The sequence below is a fragment of the Nicotiana attenuata genome, chromosome 5 (genome assembly GCF_001879085.1).
Source record: "Nicotiana attenuata strain UT chromosome 5, NIATTr2, whole genome shotgun sequence".
NCBI classification, from domain to species: domain Eukaryota; kingdom Viridiplantae; phylum Streptophyta; class Magnoliopsida; order Solanales; family Solanaceae; genus Nicotiana; species Nicotiana attenuata.
Window position 1 is genome coordinate 44832312 of NC_031993.1, and position 8173 is coordinate 44840484.

The 8173-nt window shown below is 40.0% G+C and overlaps 1 non-coding gene across 1 annotated transcript; it reads right to left on the bottom strand.

The window, feature by feature from the left end:
• Positions 6782-6853, bottom strand: TRNAE-UUC. The gene has a single exon. It is a non-coding gene; the product is annotated as a tRNA-Glu (tRNA).

Here is an 8173-nt window from a genome sequence, read left to right on the forward strand (position 1 = left end):
ATTCACTTTTGATGTCTATGCTCTTATAGATCCGGGATCCACCCTATCTTATGTAACCCCATATATTGCAAAGAAATTTGGGGTACAACCAGAAAAGTTGTGTGAACCCTTTGAAGTGTCCACTCCAGTTGGAGAATCAGTTATAGCAAGGTGTATCTATAGGGGATGTCCAGTTAAAGTGCGTCATCGTCTTACTGTAGCAGACTTAGTAGAATTGGAGATGTTAGACTTCGATGTGATCATGGGCATGGATTGGTTAGAGTCATGTTATGCCAAAGTGGGTTGTAGAACCAAAATAGTAAGTTTTGAATTTCTTGGTGAACTAGTCTTAGAATGGAAGGGTGATGCAGTAACACCTAGGGGTAGGTTTATTTCCTACCTTAAAGCCAGAAAGATAATCTCCAAGGGATATATCTATCACCTGGTTCGAGTTAAGGATGCAGATGCTCAGATCCCCACTCTCCAGTCGGTACCTATTGCGAATGAGTTTCCAGAAGTGTTTCCCGAAGATCTCCCTGGAATCCCTCCCGATAGAAAGATTGACTTTGGAATTGATCTACTTCCAGGCACTAAGCCGATATCTATTTCAGCTTACAGAATGGCTCCAGCAGAGTTGAAAGAGCTAAAAGTCCAGTTGAAAGATCTTCTAGATAAGGGATTTATAAGGCCAAGTGTCTCACCTTGGGACGCACCGGTCTTGTTTGTCCGAAAGAAGGATGAGTCTTTGCGTATGTGCATTGACTATCGTCAGTTGAATAAAGTCACCATCAAAACAAGTACCCTCTTCCCAGAATAGATGATTTATTTGATCAACTTCAGGGTACCCAGTGTTATTCCAAGATTGACCTCAGATCGAGATACCATCAGTTGAAGGTTAAGGAAGTTGATATTCCAAAAACAGCTTTTAGGACTCGATATGGGCATTTCGAATTTTTGGTAATGTCATTTGGTTTAACGAATGCACCAGCAGCTTTCATGGACCTGATGAATAGGGTCTTCAAGCCTTATCTTGATTTGTTTGTTATCATGTTTATTGATGACATCTTGATTTATTCCCGTAGCGAGACTGACCATGCCGAACATCTCAGAATTGTGTTGCAGACACTGTAGGATCACAGGCTATATGCAAAATTTTCTAAGTGTGAATTCTGGTTGAAATCGGTAGCGTTTTTGGGCCATGTCATCTCAAGGGAAGGCGTGAAGGTGGACTCTTAGAAAATAGAAGCAGTGAAGAATTGGCCTAGACCCACCTCAGTATCCGATATAAGAAGTTTCTTGGGTCTAGCAGGCTATTACAGGCGTTTCGTAGAGGGATTTTCTTCTATCTCGTCCCCTTTAACTAGATTAACTCAAAGGAAAGTCAAGTTTCAATGGTCGGACGCGTGCGAGAAAAGTTTTGAGGAGCCAAAGAAGAGGTTGACTTCAGCTCCAGTCCTGACACTACCGGAAGGAACCGAGGGGTTCGTTGTTTATTGTGATGCTTCAGGGGTTGGTCTTGGGTGTGTATTAATGCAGCACGGTAAAGTCATAGCCTACCCGTCGAGACAACTCAAGGCTCATGAGAATAGTTATCCGACTCATGATCTTGAATTAGCAGCTGTGGTGTTTACGCTTAAGATCTGGCGCCATTATTTGTATGGGGTACATGTTGACATTTTTACAGATCAGAAGAGCCTCCAGTACATCTTCAAGCAAAGAGAATTAAATCTACGTCAGAGAAGGTGGCTCGAATTACTTAAAGATTATGATGTTGATATCCTCTATCATCTAGGAAAAGCAAATGTTGTAGCCTATGCTCTCAGTCGGCGTTCTATGTGCAGCTTAGCTCATGTTGAGGCAGACAAGCAAGCTATGGTGAAGGAAGTCCACCGCTTAGCAAGTCTAGGAGTTCGACTTTTGGACTCCGAAGATGGTGGCGTTGTTCTCCAGAACAGGGCTGAATCCTCCTTAGTAGCTGATGTGAAGGAAAAACAGTTCAGTGATCCCTACTTATTGCAGCTGAAGGAGGGAATTCACAAACACAAGACTACAACTTTTGAACAAGGGGGAGATGATGGTACCTTGAGATACAGAGGCAGACTATGTGTTCCAAACGTAGATGGGCTCAGAGAGAGGATTATGTCAGAAGCCCACAATTCTAGGTATTCTATTCACCCCGGTTCCACAAAGATGTATCACGATCTTAAGGAGGTTTATTGGTGGAACGATATGAAAAAGAATATAGCAGATTTCGTGGCTAAGTGTCCAAATTGCCAGCAGGTGAAAGTCGAACACCAGAGGCCTGGCGGTTTAACTCAGAATATAGAAATTCCCATTTGGAAATGGGAGATGATAAACATGGACTTCATAACCGGTCTACCTCGCTCGTTCCGGAAGCATGATTCGATTTGGGTGATTGTAGATCGACTTACCAAGTCAGCTCACTTCTTGCCAGTAAAGGCTATAGATTCGGCCGAGGATTATGCCAAGTTGTATATCAAAGAAATTGTCCGATTGCATGGGACTCCCTTGTCCATTATCTCAGATCGTGGTGCGCAGTTCATAGCAAACTTTTAGAAATCCTTTCAGAAGGGATTGGGCACAAGAGTGAACCTCAGCACCGCTTTTCACCCTCTGACAGATGGACAGGCGGAACGCACCATTCAGACTCTGGAGGATATGTTGAGGGCATGTGTTATTGATTTTAAAGGTAGTTGGGACGATCATCTACCTCTCATTGAGTTTTCTTACAATAACAGCTATCACTCCAATATCAAGATGGCACCGTACGAAGCTTTGTATGGGCGAAGTTGCAGATCACCAATTGGTTGGTTCGAAGTCGGAGAAACGGAGTTGTTAGGACCCGATTTGGTCTATCAGGCTATGGAGAAAGTCAACTTAATACAAAGGCATTTGAAGATGGCTCAAAGTTGCCAAAATTCCTATTCGGACGTGCGGCGTAGGGACTTAGAGTTCCAGGTTGATGATTGGGTGTTTTTGAAAGTATCGCCCATTAAAGGCGTTATGAGATTTGGGAAGAAGGGGAAACTTAGTCCCCGCTATATTGGTCCATATAGAATCCTGCGAAGGATCGGACAGGTGGCTTATGAGTTGGAATTGCCACAAGAACTAGCTGTCGTACACCCAGTGTTCCATGTGTCCATGTTGAAGAAATTCGTGGGAGACCCGTCACTTGTGGTTCCTACAGAGGTTATAGGGGTTAAAGACAGCCTATCTTATGAAGAAATTCCAGTAGCTATTCTTGATCGTCAAATTCGCAAGCTCAGAACTAAGGAAATTGCTTCAGTAAAAGTGCTTTGGAGGAATCAAAAGATTGAAGAGGCTACATGGGAAGCCGAGGAGGACATGAAGTCCAGATATCCCCATCTCTTTGAAGGGCAAAAGGAAAATGTGGAAGGTAATTGACCTTTCCATTCAGTTTTTATATTATAATCTCCATGTTCTTCAGTATTTGCTCAGCTTAGTGTTTAGTGATCACGTGCTCATTCAGTTGGATACACATGTATTCATGATATTTCAATATTCCAATATCATCATCACACCCGTTTAATGTCCATAGATAGTCATAGTTGCAACCAGGACCATCATTCGAGGACGAATGATCCCAAGGGGAAGATAATGTAACACCCCGTAAATTCGGCTTAGGTGTGAATGTGGTAAATGAGTGGTAAGGTTATATTTTGAACATGTGAAGTCCCAACGGGATGATTGTGGGTAAAATAGTTGTTTCAAAAATCAAAATGGAAAGAGAGGTGCATAAGATTTGACAAAAATCAACTAAGTTGCAGAAGGTCTATCTTCCATCAAGTTTTAGTGACAATGTGTACGGAAATGGGGAAAACGCAAAGCTTGAAGGTTGTAGGCCTTTGAAATATCTTTCCAACGATATATTATGGAGCCCGAACGGATCTCTGTGCAAAAAGTTATGTGCGTTTTTCGGAACAGTATGCGTATGCGCGAACACTCGCGCGAACAAGCCTCCAGGTGCGCGAACTCGCGCGTGGGAGGCAGTGTTACTGCCGTTGAGCGCGAACTCTAGCGCGAACAAGCATACAGGTGCACGAACTCGCGCGTGGGGGGTCGTTTTAAAGCTATATTTCGTCCCCCACAGCCCCAAAACATAAAAACTTGCTCTAGAAAGGGGAACTCTCAAAAACCTAACTCCTTAAGGGTCCTTCCACCACCCAAGGTAAGTTCTAATGGTGATTCTAAGTTAATTTCACTTTTCCAACATCTTATTAACATGGGTAAACCCTCCATATCATTAGATATTCGATTGAGACATCATTGTTGAGAGAAGGAAGCCTAAAACTCGAAAATCAAGGGTTTGAACTTCGAAAAGGTAATGTCTTCACCCTCTAATTGATTCTAGCATTGGTTTAATGATTATAAATCCTAGTTCATGAGACATGAGTTGTTGCGTGGTTGATAGAAAAACATGAACGATTATAGGGTTGGGGTGTTGAGTGTTGATTATTGGTTAAGAGTGTTGTTTGCCTTATGGGTGATGAAGAATAATGTTGGTGTAATCATTTGAGACCTTAGAATTTATCTAGGAACAATAGAATGGATTGTTGGGTGTAGAGACACCATTAATAAGGACTATGAAGCTTTATTTTTACCAAGTGTTTGACAAAATGCTTAAGTGACCAAAACATGAGCATTATAGCTAATGTGGAATCCCTTTGACTTGTATTGCTATAGATTGAAGTTGAAAGGATTGACAAACGTGGTATTACGCTCAAGAGCAGGAAGTTAAGGTATGTAAGGCTAACTCTTTACGTTTGGGAATGTCTATGATTTTCCCTACGTCCCATTCATTATGATCATTACCAGTGTCCTCAGAAAGGAACTATTCCTTAGTTCCCTGATCAGTAGTAGGACTTCTATTCTCTAGATGGCATAGTCTCATAATCATTCGATATTCTATGAGTTTCAGTTATGACAAATCAACTTGTTATGAATACTCATCTCTGTCTAATCCTATTCACTATTCCAGTATCATGTAACCCAGTATGGCTCATTATTTCAGTATCATGTATTGTAATATGATTCTCAGTTCCTGATTTTATATTCTTGAATGTTGAACACCTCTATTTGGGCCTGAGGCCGCAGTTTATGCTTTATGCATCTTTGGGCCTGAGGCCGCAGTTATGTATACGTATACTTGGGCCCGAGGATGCAGTTGTGCACATATATATATATATATATATATATATATATATATATATATATATATATATATATATATATATATATATTGGGCCTGAGGCCGCAGTTTAATATTCAGTTAAACAGGTTGTTCATCATTCAGAAGAGGGAGTATTCACATCCTTACTTCCTTGTTCAGTTATCAGTTTATCAGTTTATCAGCTAGCAGTTCAGTTTCAGTTTCAGTATTTACAGTTCTTTTGTTCAGCTATTTTACATACCAGTACAATTCAAATGTACTGACGCCCCTTTTGCCCGGGGCCTGTATCTCACGATGCAGGTAACGATTTACAGGTCGACGATTCAGCTTGCTAGGACATCTCGTATCAGCTATTGGTGAGCCCCAGTCTTTCGGGGCCTTATCTCTCTTTTGTTTTAGTCATTATAGTATTTCAGTTAATAAGGTATACCGGGGACCTTGTCCCGGTAAACAGTTGGCGTTTTCAGTATTCTTTAGAGGCTTCGTAGACTATAACCCAGTCAGTCAGATATTAGCAGGCTTTCATGTGTTAGCCTTGTCGGCTACTTGTTTATACTTGCAGATTAGCCTTGTCGGCTACTTGTTTATACTTGTAGACCTTTCAGTATTTTTCCGCATCTATGATATTTCAGTCAGACTTTTTAGTAGACTATCATGATTTACATTTACCTCTAGCTCATAGTTATACCACATGTTGATCCAGCCATACAGTTGGTTCGCTGGGTCGCATGCAGTCAGGCACCGAGTGCCGTGTTACGCCCAGGCCACAGTTCGAGGCGTGACAATTTCTTACCCATTTAAGTTTATTTCTTCAGTTCCTTGCTTTGTACTGTATATCTAAGTGTGTAGTATTTTATCCAACACTTGAATCTTGTTTATGGGAATATTCATATTTAAAGTGTGGATCAAGTACCTTGTTGTGCTTATGTATTGAATGATTTTTATCCTTTTATGAAGTGAGTTATTGTTATTTTAATTATTCTTGTTCTTTAATGTTTCCAAAAGGATTAGCTAACCCTAGGACTCGCCCATTAACTCCGAGTTAAATTTGGGAAAGATTATTTGGGGTTGGGAAAGATTAATTAACAAGAACTTGAGGCTTCAACCCTCATTTTATAGATTCTACCTAGGGATATGATTGAACTACTTGTAGCCATATCCTAGTGTGCTTAATCTTTTAATTATTTTAGGGATAATTCAATTAGGTAGTCTTGTTAGTCTTTGGAAGAAGCTAATATAGAATTATTACCCATGGCTAATTAACATAAACTCGCTCATATTTGTAAAATCATGAAATACATTGGATCGTTACTTGAGTGTAATTCCCAAAGCAACCATACTTGTAGCCATTGATCATTTTACTTGCTTTCTAGGTTAGTTTACATTTCCGCAACTAGGTAGAAATATTTTCTCAAATCAATTCTAAGTATTTGACATTGCATAACAAGTGATAATTCTCTTACATTCCTAATCACCTACATATTGTTCTCTGAGGGATTCGACCCCGACTCATAGTTGGGTAAATTATATTACATGCGACCGTGTCCATTTACTTTTTAGTAGTGGATTTGGACGTCATCAAAATTGTGGTTCCGTTACCGGGAATCGAACACGGGTCTCCTGGGTGAAAGCCAGATATCCTAACCGCTGGACGATAACGGAGATTGGTACTTATCCACTTCAAAGACAGATATCCCCGGCAACGACGCCAATTTTGATGACGTCTAAATCCACTACTAAAAAGTAAATGGACACGGTCACATGCAATATAATTTACCCAATTATTAGTCGGGGTCGAATCCCACAGAGAACAATATGTAGGCGATTAGGAATGTAAGAGAATTATCACTTGTTATGCAATCCCAAACACTTAGAATTGATTTGAGAAAATATTTCTACCTAATTGCGAAAATGTAAACTAACCTAGAAAGCAAGTAAAATGATCAATGGCTACAAGTATTGTTGCTTTTGGAATTACACTCAAGTAACGATCCAATGTATTTCACGATTTTACAAATATGAGCGAGTTTATGTTAATTAGCCACGGGTAATAATTCTATATTAGCTTCTTCCAAAGACTAACAAGACTTCCTAATTGAATTATCCCTAAAATAATTAAGAGATTAAGCACACCCGGATATGGCTACAAGTAGTTCAATCTTATCCCTAGGTAGAATCTATAAAATGAGGGTTAAAGCCTCAAGTTCTTGTTAATGAATCTTTCCCAACCCCAAATAATCTTTCCCAAAATTAATTCGGAGTTAATGGGCGAGTCCTAGGGTTAGCTAATCCCTTTGGAAACATTAAAGAACAAGAATAATGAAAACAACAATAACTCACTTCATAAAAGGATAACAATCATTCAATACATAAGCACAACAAGGTACTTAATCCACACTTTAAATATGAATATGTCACGACCCAAAATCCCTCCGAAGGAGTCGTGATGGCACCTAGTCTCTAAACAAGGTAAGCCTAACATTTACTGAAATAACATTAACATTTACTGACTTAAAATTAAATAACTCTCAATAAATTACAATTCCCAAAACCGGTGGTACAAGTCATAGGCCTTTCTAAGAGTAGTTATACAAAATAAATACAACATTGTTCCAGAACGAGAAGGAATCAATGGAATCTAAATACAAACGAAGGTGACTCCGAGGCCTGCGAACGCAGTAACAGGTTACCGTGATTCTCCACCGCGACAACCCGCACAGCTACTATCGATCAATACCTGGATCGGTACACAAAAAAATGTACAGAAGTGTAGTATGAGCACACCACGGCGGTGTCCATTAAGTATCAAGACTAACCTCGGTGGGGTAGTGACAAGGAACAGTCAAGACACCTACTGGTCAAATGAAATGAATAGGACGGGATAATAAAATATCGAGTTAAAGATAACGAGGTAATACCAACAACGGAGAGAAATCAAAATACAAATAGTAGGAACAATAAAGGGAGAACACGGGTAATAAC